Source organism: Crocuta crocuta, unplaced genomic scaffold (assembly GCF_008692635.1).
Source record: "Crocuta crocuta isolate KB4526 unplaced genomic scaffold, BGI_CrCroc_1.0 scaffold50, whole genome shotgun sequence".
NCBI classification, from domain to species: Eukaryota; Metazoa; Chordata; class Mammalia; order Carnivora; family Hyaenidae; genus Crocuta; species Crocuta crocuta.
Genome location: NW_027527428.1, coordinates 4160122 through 4167958, shown reverse-complemented (window position 1 = coordinate 4167958; position 7837 = coordinate 4160122).

The following is a 7837-nucleotide window of genomic DNA, read 5'->3' as shown; positions in this document are numbered from 1 at the left end:
GCGCCGTCTGAGGGCAGCATGGCCTCCCCGCTTCCCTCAAAGACAGTAGGCGCCAAGCGTGTGCAGGGACCGGGGGGCTGCCGGGCGGCTCCGCAGACCCCCGTGCCCACCGCCCGAATGGGCACACAGAAGCCTCGGCTCCCGGGGGCTCCGGCCTGTTCCTTCCACACGCGCCGCCTTGTGCGCCCCGAGAACGGCCGTCAGGCGGGCAGGGCGCGCAGGTCTCCGCCCGACGCCCCCGCGTTCGCGGCCCGGAGGAAGAGCGTCCATTCCGCACGCGCCCCCAGGGCGCTGCTTCTGTGCTTTTCCGTCCTAAGTCCTGCGCAACCAGACCTTCGGGCTCCAAGGTCACACGCGGAGCCCCCTCCCCAGCCCTCCTGACCGGCCAGGCCCCCAGCCCTTCCAGCCCCGCCCATCTGCTCAGTGGGTGTGTGTGTGTGTGTGTGTGTGTGTGTGTGTGTGTGTGTGTGTTGGGGGGGGGCTGACCGGTCANCCATGTCAAGACTTGGGACAGAATACCACAGATGGAGAGAAGGCAGGTGCAAAGGCCCTGGGGCAGGGACCAGCCTGACTCGCTCTGGGAGGGAAGGCAGGCAGGGGGAGAGGGTCTCCAAGGAGGCTGAGCTGGCGGACAGAGCTGGAGCTGCTCACAAACCAGGTTTGTACAGGAGACANTGCAAAGACGGGAATTTGCTTTCAGGCAATTTAGACTTTTCCAGAATGAAGCGGGTATGGGAAGAGGTAAGCAGTTGTTAAATATAGGCGATGGAGAGGCGGGCCTTCGTCACGTTCCTCTCTGTCCTTTTCCATGTTTTGAAAATGTTTTAGACACTGAAAACATTTTGAAATGTTTTTAAGTTTTTTAAAAACTTAGGAAAAATCAAGTACAGATCGCATGGAGAGTGTGGGATCCGGAATAGATGTATATGGAAACAGTAGGGAGTAATTTATGGCTCTTACCAGGCTGGGTAGGGACGTGGCCGTGTCAGGAGATTTCACGTGCGTGCTTGTCGGAGGGCGGAGGCCTCGAGCCCCCCGCCCCCCACCCCGGGGAGGGGCGCTCCCTCAGATTCAGATTCCCACCGCAGAAGCTGCTTGGGAGAGGGGGTGACCCGGGATGGGACAGAGAGGCCCAGGATGGGACAGGATTCTGGAACCGTGGGGAGGCTGCTGTCCTCGGGTACCAGCCCCCCCGACCCCAAGACCTCTGCTCTCTTCATCCATTTACTGCACCTGCTGCAAGGGCAGGCTGCTGATCGCCCGTTGAGGCTTCTGGCCAAGTTCAAGGCATTCCTTCCGTAAATCAGAAGCCTGTACCCTGACTCACCTCCAGCATCGTGGGGAAGAGTCCCTCTGTTTCCGGAAGGAAGCTGTCGTTTGAGGCTGGCGGAATCTTCTGGNCTGTGGGTGCTTCGGTTGGCACAGGGCCAACGCAGGCCCCACGCCTCTACGCGGGGTTCTCCTGAAGCCCAGGTGTGCTGGGTACTGAGCAAGGCCGGAGCTGACCCTCTGGACATGCCCTGGGCATGACGTGAGGTCCCCCATCAAGGGTAGCATCTCCAGGAAGGAATGCCAGTCTATGGGGCCGAGTTCATTGATTTTTTTTTAAATATTTTTATTTATTTCTAGGAGAGAGAGAGAGAGACAGCATGAGCACGGGAGGGTCAGAGAGAGAGGGAGATACAGACTGTGAAACAGGCTCCAGGCTCTGAGCTGGCAGTCAGCACAGAGCCCGACGCGGGGCTCGAACCCACGAACCGCGAGATCATGACCTAAGCGAAAGCCAGTCGCTTAACCAACTAAGCCACCCAGGCGCCCCTGATTTTTAATAATCTAATGTAATTCAGCGATAGACACTGGAGAGTGCTGACCTTTACATTGTCAGGGTGTTTGTTAGCTTGTTTCTCAAATATCAGGCGACCCTCAAGGTGGCCTGAGCCCCTTGCCGGGAGGAGCCCCCCTCTGCTGGGCCGTGAGGGGCGGCGAGGTGGCACGCAGCGGGCTTCGGGGCGTTTGCATCCTGTGTCCCGTCAAGGACCGGAGCTGCAGGACCGACGGCCCGGGATTTGCTCCCGCGCCTCTCTGATCTTCCCTCCGAGACCAAACGGGCCTCCACCAGCAGGGAAGGAGCACGGAGGGCGGCAGGGTGCGGCAGAGAGCCTGTGGCAGTGCCCAGCCGGGCCGGGGCGAGGCCGAGGGGAGCGGCTCCGGGGTCCCAGCTGCAGCCGAGCCCCGGAAGTTTCGGGTCAGTTGTGATCACCTCTGAGTGTGTGACTGAAAGGGCCTTGAGCTGCCATGATCTGCGTCCTCACAGCACACTTCCCGTGCACAGGCCGGGCTTGATGCACGCACGCTCATGTCACCCAGAGAACAGCCCTCCTGGGACCCAGAGGCCTGATGTACAGCCGGTGGCAGAGCTGAGGCCGGGGGCCTCCTCGCTTTCACGGCTCCTGGCAAGAAAATCCGCCACATGGGTGGGGGGGGTGGTGCCTGTATCTTGGTCCAGACGTCCAGGAAGGACACAGCACAGACCCCAGGGCCCTGGGAGGGGCTGGGACAAAGATAAGAAACCCCCACATGGCCGTGTCACATGGCGTCCCAAGGGAGGCAGGAAACAGCAGAAGACGGAGCCAATGTTTGCTCATTTGCATGCTATTTCCCTCCAATTTGCATACTGTATACCAGAGCCGCTAAGTCTAGGACATTAAATCAAATGCATGAATAAATCTACGTACAGGATGGTCTAATATATACAATCTCAGTTCTTCCGGTACATCTGACCCCCTCCAAACCACACACACACGCACACACACACCCACACGCACGCACACACGCACGCACACAACTTCTATCACCTCCAAATAAATGTGTCAGTGCGTTAAGAAAATTCCACACTGTGCTGACTTTCATTTATTAAACCACAAATCAGGACGTAATGACCAGGGAAATCGGGCATCATGAGGGGTTTCTTACTGGGGGTTCCTTTCAACAGCTTTTCCCAGAACATGTTTGAACCTGCGATCTGATCTACCGGGAAGCCATTTACTGAACAGGCTGCAGGTCCCGCTTCACAAGAACAAACACGTCGGGCACTCGGGGTTTGCAGTATTTACCGATGAGGAGGAGGAGGATGAAGACACCACTGTCTTCGGCCAGTGTGAGCGTCGGCATCGTGTGCAGCGGAGCCCTTCACTGTTTCGTCCACGTGTCCAGGCTCCCGAAGCGGAAGGCTGTGTTTTCCGTGCAGGACTGGGCGGGAGAGGGTCCGTGTTAGGGCCTGGAATCCAAACGCTCCCGGCTCTCTGCACAGCCGAGGACGTGAACTGTCTGCGCTCCCCGAGCTTTCAGGACCTCCGTGATTTCCAGGGGGAGAAGCGGACCCCGGGTGAATTCCAGGGGCACCTTTTGTTAAAATCGTGCTCATCGCATCTGCTGCCGCGTTTGCGATGCACTGAACACCGGTCTGGGAGCCCAGAGCAAGAAGCCGAGCCCCGGCTCCACCGCCACGGACCGCTGCGTTACTTTGAGCAAATGTAACCTCTCTGGGCCTTGGTTTCTTCCTCCCAGCCATAAGAGTGTTAGAACAGTGACTGTCACCAGGGAGGGGTTTGCCCACCCAGGGACAGTGAGCAAGGTCTGCGGACACGGCAGATTGTCCTAATCGGGGGACGCTGTCGGCATCTAGAATGCAGAGGCCAGGAACAGCGGCAAATGTCCTACAAGGCACTAGACGCTCAGAGCAAGGCACTATCGCGCCTGGAACGTCGCCCAGGCCGAGGCTGAGAGCCCCTGGAGCCTATCTCCAAGCCCCCGCCCATTCCAAGTCAGTACTGGGCCATCGGGAAGAGGGGGTGTCACATGCGTGACAAGGCAGGATGTCAGCTGGGGAAGTGGAGAAGCCTCGCCGCCCAAAGCCATGATGCCCCTTCAGACGGACGGACGTCCACCACGTATGTCCAGAGGCAGAGAAACCGATACTCCTTATTTATTTTATTTTTTAATATTTATTCGTTTTTGAGAGAGAGCGCGAGCAGGGGAGGGGCAGAGAGAGAGGGAGACACAGAATCTGAAGCAGGCTCCAGGCTCCCAGCTGTCAGCACAGAGCCTGATGCGGGGCTCGAACTCACGAACAGTGAGGTGCCCCTCGTTATTTTCTTCAATGTCGACCTGCGTGCCTCTCTCCGTCCTGCGCTGGGGGTCCGCGCCCGTGTGGGAACGCCCACCAAGTCCAGATACCCCGAAACCCGTCCCCGGCAGGGCAGGCTGGCGTCCGGGGCAAGGGCCGCCGAGCATTCGCCGCTTGCCATTTGCATCGTCTGTTAGGATTTTCCAAACCAGACGGCTGCTGGGGAGGCGTGCTCAAGTGTTTAAAAATGAGGCAATAAAATAAATCACAAGGTCCCGGAAGACGGCCTGTATGTTTCTGCAGGCGAAATGCTGACCCGGGTATGCTGAGGGCAGGGCCTGGGGGCCGCACGGGACCGCACAGGCGGGGGCAGCCAAGGTCAGCGGGCGTGTGACACCACGTGTGAGCGCTCTCGGCCGGAAGAAGTCGGACGCTCAACCGACTGAGCCCCCCAGGTGCCCCAAGACGGTACTTTTTAAGGCCCGAGTCGTCCACAGGTGGCTCCCAGCTGGCCCTGCCCGGGCACCTGCTGCTGCCCGCCTCTGCCCTCCTGCCCCGCCCAGCCGCAGCCCCTAAGGATTTCTCAAGACGGCTTTGTTTCTGAAGTTTTAATTTTTTAATGCTTATTTTTGAGAGGGGGGAGGGAGGAGCAGAGAGAGAGAGAGAGAGAGACATAATCTGAAATAGGCTCCAGGCTCTGAGCTAGCTGTCAGCACAGAGCCTGACGTGGGGCTTGAACTCACGGACTGTGAAATCATGACCTGAGCTGAGGTTGGACGCTTAACTGACTGAGCCCCACAGGCGCCCCAAGAAGGTATTTTTTTAAGGATTTTATTTTTAGGTAACCTCTACACCCAACATGGGACTCGAACTCACAACCCCAAGATCAAGAGTTGCGCGCTCTTCCGATGGAGCCAGCCAGGCGGCCCCAGGAGGATTTTTAAGAGCTGGTAGTGAGCTTCATCCAGCGCCCACCCAATCTAGAAAAACACTTAGGATTAATCAAGTCATGACATCACTCTTTACCCAACATCAGATGCACTGGAGGTTTAAATGCGAAAAAATAAAGCCGCGGAAGTGCCCGAAGAAAATGGAGACTTTCACAGGAGGAAGCCCCTTCTAAGACGTAAAGCGCAGAAGCTCTGAAGGAAAGGGAAATACATGTGACGTCATAAAGATGTACATTTGCTACTGAGAAGCCACCAGAAGCCAGCCGCTCCCATCGCCTGCAGAGCTGAAGCCGCCCGCCCGCCCCCCACCTCCACCTCGCCCCTGCACTTGCTGCACGGGATCCGTTCTGCAGGGGTGACGAGCGAACCCTGATGTAACGCAGCCCCGATCGAGACGAGCGAACCCTGATGTAACGCAGCCCCGATCTGCTTCCACTCGTGCGAAGCCCCAGGGCCCACAGCTCCCCGAGGCAGCGGCCACGGCGCCACGTGCTGGCACTGTCCCCAGAAGTGACATCGCCCGCTGGCCGGACCCGGGCCCGTGGGTCGCTGGCTGCAGGGGGCGGGGAGGTCGGGCGGGCACGGGGCCTGGTGAGGCCGGTTTCTCCGCCACGGCCCCCCCAGAGCCCCTCCTTCCCTCACGCACCCAGCCGCACCCACATCGGTGCTGGGGCTCCAGCACTGTCCCGTGGCCTCTGCACGAACTCCCCCTTCTTTCTAGAATGCTGTCCTCCCGGAGATCTGCCTCGCCTCGTTTGAGCGAGGCCTTCCCGGTCACCTCCCGCGCCCGCCCCACCACCCTGTCCCCTGCCCATCGCTGCCCGGGACAGCGTGCCGGGTGCAGTCCCGTCGGGAAAACTGAGGTTCCAGATGGAAGGTTTACTCTAGGAAACGGGCTGCTCGGGGCACGAGTGGACAGGACACCGTGGACTCACATCTGAGGGCGGCAGCTGCTCACCCGGAGGTGAAGCTTCTGGAAGCTGGGCCTTGCCTGTGGCTCAGGGCCCTGAGGGACACTCGACCCCCGCCGGGCCCGAGGGGGGCCCATCTGGAGGCAGATCTGAGGGTGGGCCGGGCTGGCGGTGTGGCACTTGGCAGGTCACGGTCAGGCCCCCGAGCTAGAACGCAAGGCTTCCCTGTTTCTAACAAGCAGCTCTACTCACCCCCTCCTAGAGCCGCCGAGCACGCGCTGGACGTGTGCAAATGCGGGTGCGAATGAATAAACTGATGGGTAGCTGGGAAAATGGCTGCACCCTGGAAGACCGAAGGACACTGTCCTCAAGTGTAAGGAGCGCCTTCAGTCTGCTTCTTGACAGCCAGACCAAGAAACAGACCCAGGAGGGGTGCCTGGGTGGCTCAGTTAAGCTCAAGTCATGATCTCACAGTTCTTGGGTTCGAGCCCCATGTTCGAGCCTGGAGCTGCTTCGGATTCTGTGCCTCCCTCTCTCTCTGCCCCTCCCCTGCTCATGCTCTGTCTCTCTCTCTCTCTCTCTCAAAAATAAATACACATTTAAAAAATGCAAAAAAAAAAAAAAAAGGGGAAGGGACATTTCACCACAAAGGCCACACAGCTGTCAGATAAGCCACAAAAAGATACATATCTATCGGAATGGCCAAAATAGAAAACGGTGGCAACACGCAGTGCTGGTGAGGATGTGGGGAGATGGGCACCCTCACCGGCGGTGGGGACGGAACGTGGCGCAGGCTCTCTGAAAAGCAGTTTGGCAGTTTCTTGTAAAAGCAGACGTGCAGTAAAGAAGATGTGGTACACACACACACACACACACACACACACACACACACACACGGTGGAAAATTACTCAGCCATCAAAAAGAATGAAACCTTGCCATTGGCAATGACGTGGATGGAACTAGAATGTATCAAGACAGATAAATACCATATGGCTTCACTCATATGTGGAATTTAAGAGAAACAGATGAACATATGGGGGGTGGAGAAGGGAAGGAAACAAACCACAAGAGACTGTTAACCACAGAGAACAAACTGGAGGTGGCTGGAGGGCGGTGGGGGTGGCAGAGACGGGCTGGCTGGGGGATGGGCATTAAGGAGGGCACTTACTGTATGAATATGTAAGTGATGAATCGCTGAATTCTACCCCCGAAGCCAACATTGCACTGTCAACTAAAGTTTAAATAATGAAAAGACGACCCTGGCGCATCTTGATAATTTAAAAAAAAGGGGGGGGGGACACGTAAACAATCACCACGGGACCCAGTAGTCGTGCTCTTGGGCTGCCGTCCCAGAGAAATGGAAGCTTGTGTTCACAGAGAGGCTGTCGGGACACAAAGCAGCTGCATTCACAGCACACAAAACCCAGGGTGGGGGAGGGGGCAGGCCCGTCCGTGGGCGAATGGCTGCGGTCACCGGTGCCCACGTGGTACGAGGCTTGGCCGCTGACACGCATCACCCCCCAGCGAGGCTCCAGTGCGTGACGAGAGGAAAGGACCACCTCCGAAAGGCTACAGGCTGTGTGAGTCTCTTTGTGCGGCACTTTCGAGATGACACAATTTCCGAAGCAGAGAGCAGGGGCTGCGGAGGGGTGGGGGCTGCGGCCACTAAAGGGCAATGACGATACGTAAGTGATGAGTCCCTGGGTTCTGACTCTGGAAACCAACTCCGCACTGTATGTTAACTCACTTGAACTTAAATAAATACATTTAAAATAAAAATTAAAAACAAAAGGAAAGAGAAAGCCAGCGGCTGGGACCTCGGGGATGGAGATGTTCTCTACGTGGACTG